Raw genomic sequence first — 13,971 nt, forward strand, 5'->3', positions numbered from 1 at the left:
GAATTCCCCCCCAGACACGAGACACACAGCTCTGTGCTTCTGGTTTCAAATGTAATGATACTTTAATGGTTTCTTCTCAGCTTTATATACAGTACAAGGCATTAAAGCAACAATGAGATCTCCACCCCCCTAATCACACACTAAGGATAATTACTAAACATTCCTTAATCAACAACAAAACACCTTCACCCACTCCGTCTCCGCATACAGCTAGACACCTCTGAGCATCAATAGGTTGTAGACAGTGTTATCACACGTAAGCAGTATTTAGTATGCATAATTAGAGTTCTGGGAGCAGACCTGGGATTAACACCTGTCCGTTACAACACCTTTACACAAGGACAATGGAATGTCTTCCAAGCCCTGATGCAATTAGCATGTCACTAGAAATGAGTCACTATTGACTGGTTGGGCCAACATCTTGCAATCTCTCAAGATCCTGCAATATGAACTATTATTGATGTCCTATCTCATGTAATACATGAATTATGATTCCCTTGCCACCCCATGCCCAAAAGGCACAGGGTGGACTCAGACCCAAGAGTTATCAGTGACGCTGACACAGGAGTATCCCCCATCCTCACAAAGTCTCTGGATGTCCCGGGTCATTCCGTTACAGGCAGTAAAATAGGTCCCCTGCAGCCAGCAATAATTGACCCCCAGCAACAATAGATCCACACAGCAAAATAGACCCCTATCAGTAACAATAGATTCCCATCAGCAACTATAGATCCCCAGAAACGACAGGTCCACTCAGAAACTATAGATCTCCAGCGACAATAGATCCCCTAAGCAATGATATATCCCCCAGAAATTATAGATCCCCTCAGCAACTATAGAGGGCGCTGTGATGTTTTCAGGAAGCTGTGTACAGCATCCAGACGGACCCACCCAAAGACCATGGTGTGCCTGTATTGCGTAGAGAAGCACCTAAACCTAGTGGCCCGGATTCGGATAGAATTGTCTATCTATCTGCGGGCGTAATGAATCACAGATACGTTACGCCGCAGTAAATTAGGGCGCAAGTTCCGTATTCAGAAAGGACTTGCGCCCTTAGTTACGGCGGCGTAAAGTATGTGTGCCTAATTCAAATGGGGATGATGTGGGCGTGTTTTATGTATATTAACTGTGACCCCGCGTATTTGACGTTTTTTTTTACGCATGCGCCGTTCGTGAAAGAATCACAGTGCGCATGCTCGAAATTACGCCGCAAATCGTCAATGCTTTAGACGTGAACGTAACTTACGTACATCCCTATTCGCGAACGACTTACGCAAACGACGTAAAATTTTAAAAACTCGACGCGGGAACGACGTCCATACTTAACATTAGCTACACCTCATATAGCAGGGGTAACTTTACGCCGGAAAAAGACTAACGTAAACGACGTAAAAAAAAAATGCGCCGGACGTACGTTTCTGAATCGGTTTCTGAATCGGCAGTACAGTTACGCCGTTTACGTTAGGCTTTTCCCGGCGTATAGTCACCTCTGCTATATGTTGGCGTAAGTGCGGTGTACCAATGTTAAGTATGGCCGTCGTTCCTGCGTCGAAATTTGAAAAAGTTACGTCGTTTGCGTAAGTCGTCCATGAATGGGGCTGGATGTCATTTACGTTCACGTCAAAACCAATGACGTCCTTGCGGCGTACTTTGGAGCAATGCACACTGGGAAATTCCACGGACGGCGCATGCGCCGTTCGGGAAAAACGTCAATCACGTCGGGTCAAGCCTGTTTTACATAACACACGCCCACCTCTTCACAATTTGAATTAGGCGGGCTTACGCCGGCCTATTTACGCTACGCCGCCGCTTATCGGAACCCTCCCCCCTCCGGTGTCACATTTGGCAACTATCAGGGGGCAGGGGGGAGCAGATACCTGTCTAAGACAGGTATTTGCACCCACTTCCGGCCACGCAGTCTGCGGGTAGACTGCGGGCAGAACGCCAGATCCTGCCCCCCCCTGTTGTGTTTTGGGAAACACTTGGCTCCCAGAACACATCGGGGACCAGTGAGCATGGCGCAGCGTGACTCGCGCATGCGTCGTAGGGAACCGGGCAGTGAAGCCGCAATGCTTCACTTCCTGGTTCCCTCACCGAGGATGGCGGTGGGGGCAGCAGAGTGACGGGAGATCGCTCGTCTTCTGCTGCAGACATCGATGGACTCCGGGACAGGTAAGTGTCCTCATATTAAAAGTCAGCAGCTGCAGTATTTGTAGCTGCTGGCTTTTAATATTTTTTTTTTGGCGGAGCTCCGCTTTAACCACTTCAGCTCCGGACCATTAGGCTGGCCAAAGACCAGAGCACTTTTTGCGATTCGGCAATGCAGCGCTTTAACTGACAATTGCGCGGTCGTGCGACGTTGTACACAAACAAAGTTGGCGTCCTTATTTTCCCCCACAAATAGAGATTTATTTTGGTGGTATTTGATCACCTCTGCGGTTTTAATTTTTTGCTCTATAAACAAAGAGCTACAATTTATAAAAAAAAAATTTTTTTTACTTTTTGCTATAATACATACTCATAAAAAAATATTCATCAGTTTAGGCCGCTATATATTTACATACTTTTGGTAAAAAAAAAATCGCAATAGGCGTATATTGATTGGTTTGCGCAAAAGTTATTGCGTCTACAAACTACGGGATAGAATTTAGGGGCCCGGATTCAGAAAGCCCGGCGTAACTTTGTGCGGGCGTAGCGTATCTCAGATACGCTACACCGCCGTAACTTAGTGAGGCAGGTTCTGTATTCAGAAAGAACCTGCGCCCTAAGTTACGGCGGCGTAGCGTATGTGGTCCGGCGTAAGCCCGCAAAATACAAATTATCCAGGCAGTGGGCGTGTTGTATGTTAATGAATGGTGACCCTACGTAAATGAAGTTTTTTACTAACGGCGCATGCGCCGTCCGTGAGCGTATCCCTGTGCGCATACTCCAAAATACGCCGCAATAGTCAATACTTTAGACGTGAACGTAACTTACGCAAAGCCCTATTCGCGAACAACTTATGCAAACAACGTAATCGACGGAAAATTCAACGCTGGCCCGACGTCCCCACTTAACATTGCGTACGCCTCATATAGCAGGGGTAACTTTACGCCGGAAAAAGCCTAACGGAAACTACGAAAAAAAATGCGCCGGGCGGACGTACGTTTCTGAGTCGACGTATCTACCTAATTTGCATATTCGACACGGAAGTCTTGGGAAGCGCCCCTAGCGGTCAACGTAAATATTGCACCCTAAGATACGACGACGTAGGAGACTTACGCCACTCGTATCTAGGCAACTGTGAGGCTTATCTGATTCTATGAATCAGGCGCCGAGTTGCGACGGCCCGCACTCAGAGTTACGCCGGCGTATCTGGAGATACGCTGTCGTAACTGCTTTCTGAATCCGGGCCTCGGACTTTTATTTATTTTTTATTGTTTTTACTGGTAATAGCATTGATCTTCGATTTTTATCGGGATTGCGGCTAACAAATCTGACCCCAAATTACACTTTTTTGGGGATCGGTGACATTATTACATTGATCAGTGCTATAAAAATGCACTAATCAATGAAAAAAATGGCACTGGCAGGGAAGGAGTTAAAGCGGAGGTCCCATTAAAAAAAAATATTAAAAGCCAGCAGCTACAAATACAGCAGCTGCTGACTTTTAATATAAGGACACTTACCTTTCCAGGGTGCCCGTGATTTTCGGCAGCTGAAGCCAAGCAATCACTCAGCTCTCGGCTGCCCCTGCCGCCATCCTCGGTGAGGAAATCAGGAAATGAAGCATTGCGGCTTCACTTCCCGGATCCCTACTGCGCATGCGCGAGTCGTGCTGCGCTTCTTCACTGGTCCCCACTGTCTTCTGGGAGCTGTGTCTCCCAGAAGACAGCGGGGGTACAGAGTAGGCTCCGGAAGTGGTGTAGATCACCGAGGTGGTCTATGCCAGGAAGTGGGAGCAAATACCTGTATTAGACAGGTATCTGCTACCCCCTCCCCCATGAAAGGTGCCAAATGTGACACCGGAGGGGGGGGGGGGATTCCAAAAAGTGGAAGTTCCATTTTTGGGAGGAACTCCACTTTAACACGAGGTGGCGATCAAGGGGTTCAGCGTGTTCCCTGGGTGTGTTCTAACTGTAGGGGGGATGAGCTGCCTAGGACATGACAGAGATCACTGTTCCCGATCACTGGGAACAGTAGATCTCTGTCATATGTGATCCGGCACAACGGGGAATCGCCTTGTTTACATATAGCTAGATTCAGGTAGAGTTAGGTCGGCGTATCAGTAGATACGCCAACCTAACTCGGAATCTGCGCCGACCTATGTTTAAGTGTATTTTCAAACAGACATACACTTAAACCTATCTAAGATACGACGGCTTGCGCCGTCCTATCTTAGGGTGCAATATTTTGGCTGGCCGCTAGGTGGCGCTTCCATTGCGGTCGGCGTAGAATATGTAAATCACTAGATACGCCTATTCACCAACGTACGCCCGGCCGACGCAGTACAGATACGCCGTTTACGTAACTCATTAGCAGGCCTAAAGTTATTCCATCAAATAGATGGAATAGTAATGTTAAGTATGGCCGCCGTTCCCGCGTCGAAATTCGAAAATTTTACGTCGTTTGCGTAAGTCGTCCGTGAATAGGGATTTACGTAGTTTACGTCCATGGCGAAATCAATAGGACCGTGCGGCGGACTTAGCCACAATGCACACTGGGAAATGTAGGCGCATGCGCAGTTAAAAAAAAACGTCAATCACGTCGGGTCAAGCCTAATTATAATAAAACACGCCCCCTCAGCCGAATTTGAATTAGGCGCGCTTGCGCCCGCCGTATTTACGCTACGCCACCGTAAGTTAGGAGGCAAGTACTTTGAGAATACAGTACTTGCCTCTCTGACTTAAGGCGGAGTAGCGTAAATACGATACGCCACGCCGCCTTAAAGTTGCCGCCATCTCTGTGGATCTACCTAATAGTTCCCCGTTCTGCCACTGTAATAGGCGATCGAGGGTCGCCGGCGGACATCGAGTCCGCCCCAACCCGGGGACGCGCGCTCGTGCAGCGGGAGCGAGAGCGCACCCGCCCGCACCTGCCACCATACAGGTACGGCGATTCGCGCAGGAGAGCCGACCTGCCGCAGTATGTCTGTGTGAGCAGGTCGGCAAGTGGCCAAAGCATATCTAAACCCAAAAACAAAAATGCAATATATTGATGTGGCGTCTGCATTTTTTTTTTTTAGGATCTTTTTTCCCTTTATTTTACCTGGATATTTCTGCTAGTATTACACTCCTTCTACAGCAAGGCTCACTCATCTTACTGTATTAGGAAACCATAAGATAGGACTCCAGAAACCGTCCCCTCCCCCCTTCTCCATAACGTAGGTTGTCCAGTCCTTAGAACAATGCAACAGCAAGATACGTTTTCTGGCAAGATCTGAATTATTACATCTGATATTTGAAAAAGCCACTTAAAAAAATAAAAAAGAATTTTAATGAAAAGCACTTGTGGGACAAGAAGTCATATAATGACATTTAATGTGTGTGCTAGAAAATCGCCTTGATTTTTATTGTCTTTTGTTCTGAGAGTCGCTTTGCAAGTTTTTATTTTTATTTTTTATGTCTGACTTATTCATCCCTTTGCAGGAGATAAACCTCCATGTCCTCTTTCAGATCTCAGGTACTCCAACAGCTGCTACACTGACTGTTCCAATCATTATTACAATGGGGAGCGAAGCTCTGGAGTCTATGCTATAGTGCCATCTACTGGCGGAACTGCAGTAGACGTCTACTGTGATATGGACACTGAGGGTAAGCGCTTGATCACTGATATTGATTGGCTGTTTGCATTATATCTATCACCACAGTCCCATTCAACTTTAATAAGATCTATAATATACAGTGTGTGTGTGTGTATATATATATATATATATATATATATATATATATATATATATATATACACATACACACACACAGTGGTGGCTGGTGCCATCAATTGTCACCACTGTGCCATGCCATCAAACGCAGCCACTGTGCCATCAATTGTCACCACTGTGCCATGCCATTAAACGCAGCCGCTGTGCCATCAATTGTCACCACTGTGCCATGCCATCAAACGCAGCCACCGTGCCGTCAATTGTCACCACTGTGCCATGCCATCAAACGCAGCCACTGTGCCGTCAATTGTCACCACTGTGCCATGCCATCAAACGCAGCCACTGTGCCGTCAATTGTCACCACTGTGCCATGCCATCAAACGCAGCCACTGTGCCATGCCATCAAACGCAGCCACTGTGCCCATCAACTGTCGCCACTGTGCCAATTGTCGCCACTGTGCCCATTAATTGACGCCACTGTGACAATTGATGCCATTGTGCCCTTTAATTGTCACCACTGTGCCCATTGTCGCCACTATGACCATCAAATACAGCCACTATGACCATCAAATGCAGCCACTGTGCATCAATTGTCACCACTGTGCCATGCCATCAAACGCAGCCACTGTGCCATCAATTGTCACCACTGTGCCATGCCATAAAACGCATCCACTGTGCCATCAATTGTCACCACTGTGCCATGCCATCAAACACAGCCACTGTGCCATCAATTGTCACCACTGTGCAATGCCATCAAACTCAGCCACTGTGCCATAAATTGTCACCACTGTGCCATGCCATCAAACGCAGCCACTGTGCCCATCAACTGTCGCCACTGTGCCATGCCATAAAACGCATCCACTGTGCCATCAATTGTCACCACTGTGCCATGCCATCAAACGCAGCCACTGTGCCATCAATTGTCACCACTGTGCAATGCCATCAAACTCAGCCACTGTGCCATCAATTGTCACCACTGTGCCATGCCATCAAACGCAGCCACTGTGCCCATCAACTGTCGCCACTGTGCCAATTGTCGCCACTGTGCCCATTAATTGATGCCACGGTGCCAATTGATGCCATTGTGCCCTTTAATTGTCGCCACTGTGCCCATTGTCGCCACTGTGCCCATTGTCGCCACTGTGCCCATTGATGGCACTATGCCCATTGTCGCCACTGTGCCCTGTAAAATGCCCCTCCCCCACCTGGCACTTTCCTTTCTGGGGGTCAGCCATCCTCCTTCCACGTCCCTCGATGTCTTCTCCCGCCCTCAATGACGCTTCAGCCAGTCAGGTTCCCGTTGAACCTGATTGGCTGAGACGCCTGTCAGTCTTATCCAAGGAACGCACCCCCCGTGCATCCCTTAGTTAAGTTTCCGGAAGCCGACTACAGCCTGAGGGCTGTACTCGGAAAGCCGCTGGCTCTGATAGGCACTTCCACACAGCCAACCAGCTGCCGTTATTCAGGTGGCCGGCGCTCACCATCCGACCATCTGAATAGTCGGCGCAGCAGCGGCAACAATAACATGGATTCATGCAATGCATGAATCTATGTTATTGTAATCAGTGGCGGTGCGAGAGCCAGAGGGGGCGGCTCTCCGGCGCCCTCTATAGACGCACCACCACTGCACACACATGAGCCACTTTATTAGGTACACCTTACTATTACCGGGTTGGACCACCTTTTGCCTTCAGAACTGCCTTCATTCTTCATGGTATAGATTCAACAAGGTGTTGGAAACATTCCTCAGAGGTCCATAGTGACATGATGGCATAACGCAGTTGTTGTAGATTTGTCGGCTGCACATCCATGATGCAAATCTCCCGTTCCACCTAGGGTTGCCACCTAATCCCTTTAAACCCAAACACGTATTAGGTTCCGTGGCTGATTAAGGTGGTAATTAAACTCACTTGGTGCCTTATCTGCATTAAATTAGAGATGGACATGGTCAACAACAATACTCAGGTTGGACGTGGCGTTTAACCACTTAAGCCCCGGACCAATATGCTGCTAAATGCCCAAAGGCGTTTTTACAATTCGGCACTGCGTCGCTTTAACAGACAATTGCGCGGTCATGCGACGTGGCTCCCAAACAAAATTGGCGTCCTTTTTTCCCCACAAATAGAGCTTTCTTTTGGTGGTATTTGATCACCTCTGTGGTTTTTATTTTTTGCGCTATAAACAAAAATAGAGCGTCAATTTTGAAAAAAATGCAATATTTTTTACTTTTTGTTATAATAAATATCCCCCAAAAACATATATAAAAATGTTTTTTTTTCCCTCAGTTTAGGCCGATACGTATTCTTCTACCTATTTTTGGTCAAAAAAATCGCAATAAGCGTTTATTGATTGGTTTGCGCAAAATGTATAGTGTTTACAAAATAGGCGATAGTTTTTTTGCATTTTTATTAATTTTTTTTTTTTACTACTAATGGCGGCGATCAGCGATTTTTTTCGTGACTGCGACATTATGGCGGACACTTCGGACAATTTTGACACATTTTTGGGACCATTGTCATTTTCACAGCAAAAAATGCATTTAAAGCGGGGGTTCACCCTATTAAAAAAAATATAATTTTTTTTTTTATTCTAGCATTACATTCGGCATCGTAGCGCGAGCTACAGTATGCCGGTCTTACATTTTTTATCCCCGTACTCACTGTGCTATGGCTCATTGAAGATTCCGGGGAATGGGCGTTCCTATGGTGAGAGAAGGTGATTGACGGACGGCCCTGGCACGTCACGCTTCTCCGGAAATAGCCGAAATAGGCTTGGCTCTTCACGGCGCCTGCGCATAGCCTGTGCGCAGGCGCCGTGAAGAGCCGAGACCTACTCCGGCTGTCATCGGGGAGCGTGACGTGCCAGAGCCGGCCGTCAATCATCCTCCCTCTCCATAGGCACGCCCATTCCCCGCGGGAGTCGGAATTTTCAATGTGCAATAGCACAGTGAGTACGGGGATAAAAAATGTAAGAACGGCATACTGTAGCTCGCGCTACGATGCCGAATGTAATGCTAGAATGACGTTAAGGAGGGTGAACCACCGCTTTAAATTGCATTCTTTATTGTGAAAATGACAGGGGGGTGTGGCTGTAGGTCTGACGTCATCGATCGAGTCTCCCTTATATAAGGGATGACTCGATCGATGCAGCCGCCACAGTGAAGCACGGGGAAGCCGTGTTTACATACGGCTCTCCCCGTTCTTCAGCTCCGGGGGGGCGATCGCGACGGAGCGGCTATAAACGAATAGCCGCGTCATCGTCCTGGATCGCTCCCCGCGGGAATCCGCCCGCCGCACGCAGGGGGGGGGGGGGGGGGTCCCGATCGGACCCCCCAACCTGCTAGAAGGCAAGGACGTATATATACGCCCATCTGCCTGTCCGTGCCATTTTGCGGACGTAAATAGTCGTGCGGCGGGCGTTAAGGGGTTAAGCGATGCTCAGTTGGTACTAAGGGGCCTGAAGTGTGGCAAGAAAATATCCCCCACACCATTACACCACCACCAGCCTGAAGCGGTGATACAAGGCAGGATGGATCCATGCTTTCATGTTGTTTACGCCAAATTCTGACCCTACCATCTGAATGTCGCAGCTGAAATCGAGACTCATCAGACCAGGCAACGTTTTTCCAATCTTCTATTGTCCAATTTTGGTGAGCCTGTGCGAATTGTAGCCTCAGTTTCCAGTTCTCAGCTGACATTATTTTGGATGTGGCACCTGGGTCTGCCACCTCTCTGCACTGCAATCATCTATGTACTGACTAGTTTACTGTATGCGGACCATTCAAACGGATTATTCATTGGAGTCTTTCATTTTTATCTGGCAGGTGGCGGGTGGACAGTTATTCAGAGACGCCAAGATGGATCCGTCAATTTTACCAAGCCCTGGAAAGAGTATAAAGAAGGTTTTGGAAACTTGAGGGGCGAGTTTTGGCTGGGAAATGAGAAGATCTACCAGATAAACGGGGAAGGGAGGATTCAGCCTGCGCATTGACCTGGAGGACTGGAGTGGGCAGCATAAGTACGCTGTCTACAGGGAGTTCAGGTACAAGTCTTTTTTGTGTGGCCCATAACTGCCAAACAGATTCCAGCTATGATGCTTCCAGGTTTAGGGGTAGATCCACAAAGAAAGTACGCCGGCGTATCTATTGATACGCCGGCGTAATTTCAAAATTCCCGCGTCGTATGTTTGTTTTGAATCCTCAAAACAAGATACAACGGCATCTGGGTTAGATCCGACAGGCGTACGTCTTTGTACGCCTTCGGATCTTAGATGCAATTTTTCGAAGTCCGCTAGGTGGCGTTCCCGTCGTAATCCGCGTTGAGTATGCAAATTAGCTATTTCCGACGATCCACGAACGTACGCGCGGCCGTCGCATTTTTTTATGTCGTTTCCGTTCGGCTTTTTCCGGCGTATAGTTAAAGCTGCTATCTGGTGGCGTACTCAATGTTAAGTATGGCCGTCGTTCCCGCGTATAATTTTGAACATTTTACGTCGTTTGCGTAAGCCGTCTGTGAATGGGGCTGGACGCCACGTCGAAAACAATGACGTCCTTGCGATGTCATTTGGAGCAACCACCGGGCAAGGGTTGTGGGGATAAGGCCCTTGTCCCCATCCACATGGGGACATGGTGCTTTGATGGGTCACGGACCCCCAAAGCATCCTCCCCATGTTGAGGGCATGTGGCCTGGTACGGTTCGGGGGGCGCTCTCTCGTCCCCCCCTCTTTTCCTGTGGCCTGCCAGGTTACGTGCTCAGATAAAGGGTCTGGTATAGATTTTTGGAGGGAACCCATTTTTTTAAATTTGGCGCAGAGTTAACCTTCAAATCCATTTGGGGGGAACCCCACGTAATTTTTTTTAAAATTTGGCGCACGGTTCCCCTTAATATCCATACCAGACGCATTTTTTAAATTTTTTATTAATGGCTTTTCTCTGTATTGCCGGAAGCCGACAATGTTGAGGGCATGTGGCCTGGTACGGTTCAGGAGGGGGGTGCTCTCTCGTCCCCCCTTCTTTTCCTGCGGCCTGCCAGGTTGCATGCTCAGGTAAAGGGTCTGGTATGAATTTTAGGGGGGAACTCCACGCCTGAAGGGTCTGGTAATTGAATTTGGATTTTTTTATCAATGACTTTCAATTACTTTTCTCTGAATTGCCGGGAGCCGAAAATTCATTATAGCCGCGAGTGATTTTAAATGACTTTTTTTTCCTTCAGAAATGACACTTTGTGCAGGGCCAGTTCTCAGCACGGGCAACAAGCACTACTTCACAGGCATACTATACACACCCCCCAGGTACGAAATTTAAAGTAATATTTCACTTTTATTGTTTCACTTTAAGCATTATTAAACTCACTGCTCCTGAAAAAAATGGCCGTTTTTAAAACTTTTTTTGCATTGATACATGACCCCTGGTGCAGGACCCAGGTCCCCAAACACTTTTTAGGACAATAACTTGCATATTAGCCTTTAAAATTAGCACTTTAGATTTTTCATGTTCGTGTCCCATAGACTTCAACGGTGTTTGGATGTTTAAACAAATTTATTGGCTGTTTGCTTGTTCTGATGCGAACCGAACCGGGGGGGGGGGGGGTGTTCGGCTCATCCCTATTCCCAATATTTAGAAGTAGGGTCTAGGTGGGAACAACCTATAGATTGGGTGCTTGATCGTTTTTTTTTTACTTTTCTTGCAGCATTGAAGATGAAGCCAACGACTATCGCCTCCATGTGGTAGGAGCTGGAGGGACAGCAAAGGATTCCTTCTCCTGGTACCACAACAAGAGGGGATTCAGTACTCCGGAGTCAAGCAATCTGTGTGCCGGGATCTCTCATGGCGGCTGGTGGTATCACCAATGCTTCTACTCCAACCTCAATGGAGTGTACTATACGGTGAGGCATCTGTACCCTCTATGGTGGGATACAATCACACTTGGGGGGGAGGGGGGGAGTAGACGGATGAGTGGAACTCCTCTTTAACCACTTAAGCCCCGGACCATTTCGTTGCTAAATGCCCAGGCCAGGTTTTGCGATTCGGCACTGCGTCGCTTTAACAGACAATTGCGCGGTCGTGCGACCTGGCTCCCACACAAAATTGGCATCCTTTTTTCCCCACAAATAGAGCTTTCTTTTGGTGGTATTTGATCACCTCCGCGGTTTTTATTTTTTGCGCTATAAACAAAAATAGAGCGACAATTTTGAAAAAATTGCAATATTTTTTACTTTTTGCTATAATAAATATCCCCCAAAAACATATATAAAAACATTTTTTTCCTCAGTTTAGGCCGATACGTATTCTTCTACCTATTTTTGGTAAAAAAAATCGCAATAAGCGTTTATCGATTGGTTTGCCCAAAATGTATAGCGTTTACAAAATAGGGGATAGTTTTATTGCATATTTATAATTTTTTTTTTTTTTTTACTACTAATGGCGGCGATCAGCGATTTTTTTCGTGACTGCGACATTATGGCGGACACTTCGGATAATTTTGACACATTTTTGGGACCATTGTCATTTTCACAGCAAAAAAATGCATTTAAATTGCATTGTTTATTGTGAAAATGACAGTTGCAGTTTGGGAGTTAACCACAGGGGGCGCTGTAGGAGTTAGGGTTCACCTAGTGTGTGTTTACAACTGTAGGGGGGTGTGGCTGTAGGTCTGACGTCATCGATCGAGTCTCCCTATAAAAAGGATCACTCGATCGATGCGCCGCCACAGTGATGCACGGGGAAGTCGTGTTTACATACGGCTCTCCCCGTTCTTCAGCTCCGGGGAGTGATCGCGACGGAGCGGCTATAAACGAATAGCGCCGCGTCCCGGATCGCTCCCCGCGGGTATCCAACCGCCGCATGTTACGGGGGGGGGTCCCGATCAGACCCCCGACCCACGGAAAGGCAGGGACGTACCTGTACGCCCATCTGCCTGTACGTGCCATTCTGTGGACGTACATATACATGCGGCGGTCGGCAAGTGGTTAATAGCCAGATTCACAAATAGTTACGCCGGCGTATCAGTAGATACGCCGATGTAACTCGGAATCTGCGCCGTCGTAAGTTTAAGTGTATTCTCAAACTGAGATACACTTAAACCTAGCTAAGATACGACGGCCTGCGCCGTCCTATCTTAGGGTGCAATATTTAGGCTGGCCGCTAGGTGGCGCTCCCGTTGAGTTCGGGGTAGAATATGTAAATGCCTAAATACGCCGATTCACGAACGTACGTGCGCCAGTCGCAGTAAAGATACGCCGTTTACATAAGGCGTTTTCCGGCGTAAAGTTATTCCATCAAATAGCTGGACTAGCCAATGTTACGTGTGGCCGTCGTTCCTGCGTCAAAATTTTACGTCGTTTGCGTAAGTCGTCCGTGAATGGGGCTGGACGTAATTTACGTTCACGTCGAAACCAATACGTCCTTGCGGCGTACTTTGGAGCAATGCACACTGGGATATGTACACGGACGGCGCATGCGCCGTTCGCAAAAAAACGTCAATCACGTCGGGTCACCCCCTATTAACATAAAACACGCCCCCTCATCCTCATTTGAATTAGGCGCGCTTACGCCGGCCCCATTTACGCTACGCCGCCGTAAGTTAGGAGGCAAGTGCTTTGTGAATACAGCACTTGCCTCTCTGACTTAAGGCGGCGTAGCGTAAATACGATACGCTACGCCGCCTTAAAAATGCGCCCATCTACCTGAATCTGGCTATAAGTCTAGCTTGTTCTTTATCCCTAACTGATCCTAAGCAATACAGAAAGCAAACTATAGTAGCTCACGGCAACCAATCAGAATTAGACATTTGTTTCATTTCGAATTACTAATTCTGGAAAATTTTTAACTATTCGGAAGTTCGGCTGTATCTGAATTACAATAGTAACGAATTTAAATGAATTTAAAATAAAAACAAAGGGCCAGATTCACAGAGGAAATACGCCGGCTTACTTTCAAATTTCCCGCGTCGTATCTTTGGTTTGAATCCTCAAACCAAGATACGACGGCTTCTGCCTTCGATCTGACAGGCGTACGGCTTCGTACGCCTTCGGATCGTAGGTGTAATACTTCGGCGCCCGCTGGGTGGAGTTCGCGTCGTTTTCCGCGTTGGGTATGCTAATTAGCTGTTTAC

At 47.5% G+C, this 13,971-nt stretch overlaps 1 pseudogene; it reads left to right on the forward strand.

Annotated features, from left to right (window-relative positions):
- The window catches only part of LOC120935274, a 66,813-nt pseudogene that overhangs the window by 46,179 nt on the left and 6,663 nt on the right, over nt 1-13,971 (forward strand).

The sequence above is a fragment of the Rana temporaria genome, chromosome 4, assembly GCF_905171775.1.
Source record: "Rana temporaria chromosome 4, aRanTem1.1, whole genome shotgun sequence".
Classification (NCBI taxonomy): Eukaryota; Metazoa; Chordata; class Amphibia; order Anura; family Ranidae; genus Rana; species Rana temporaria.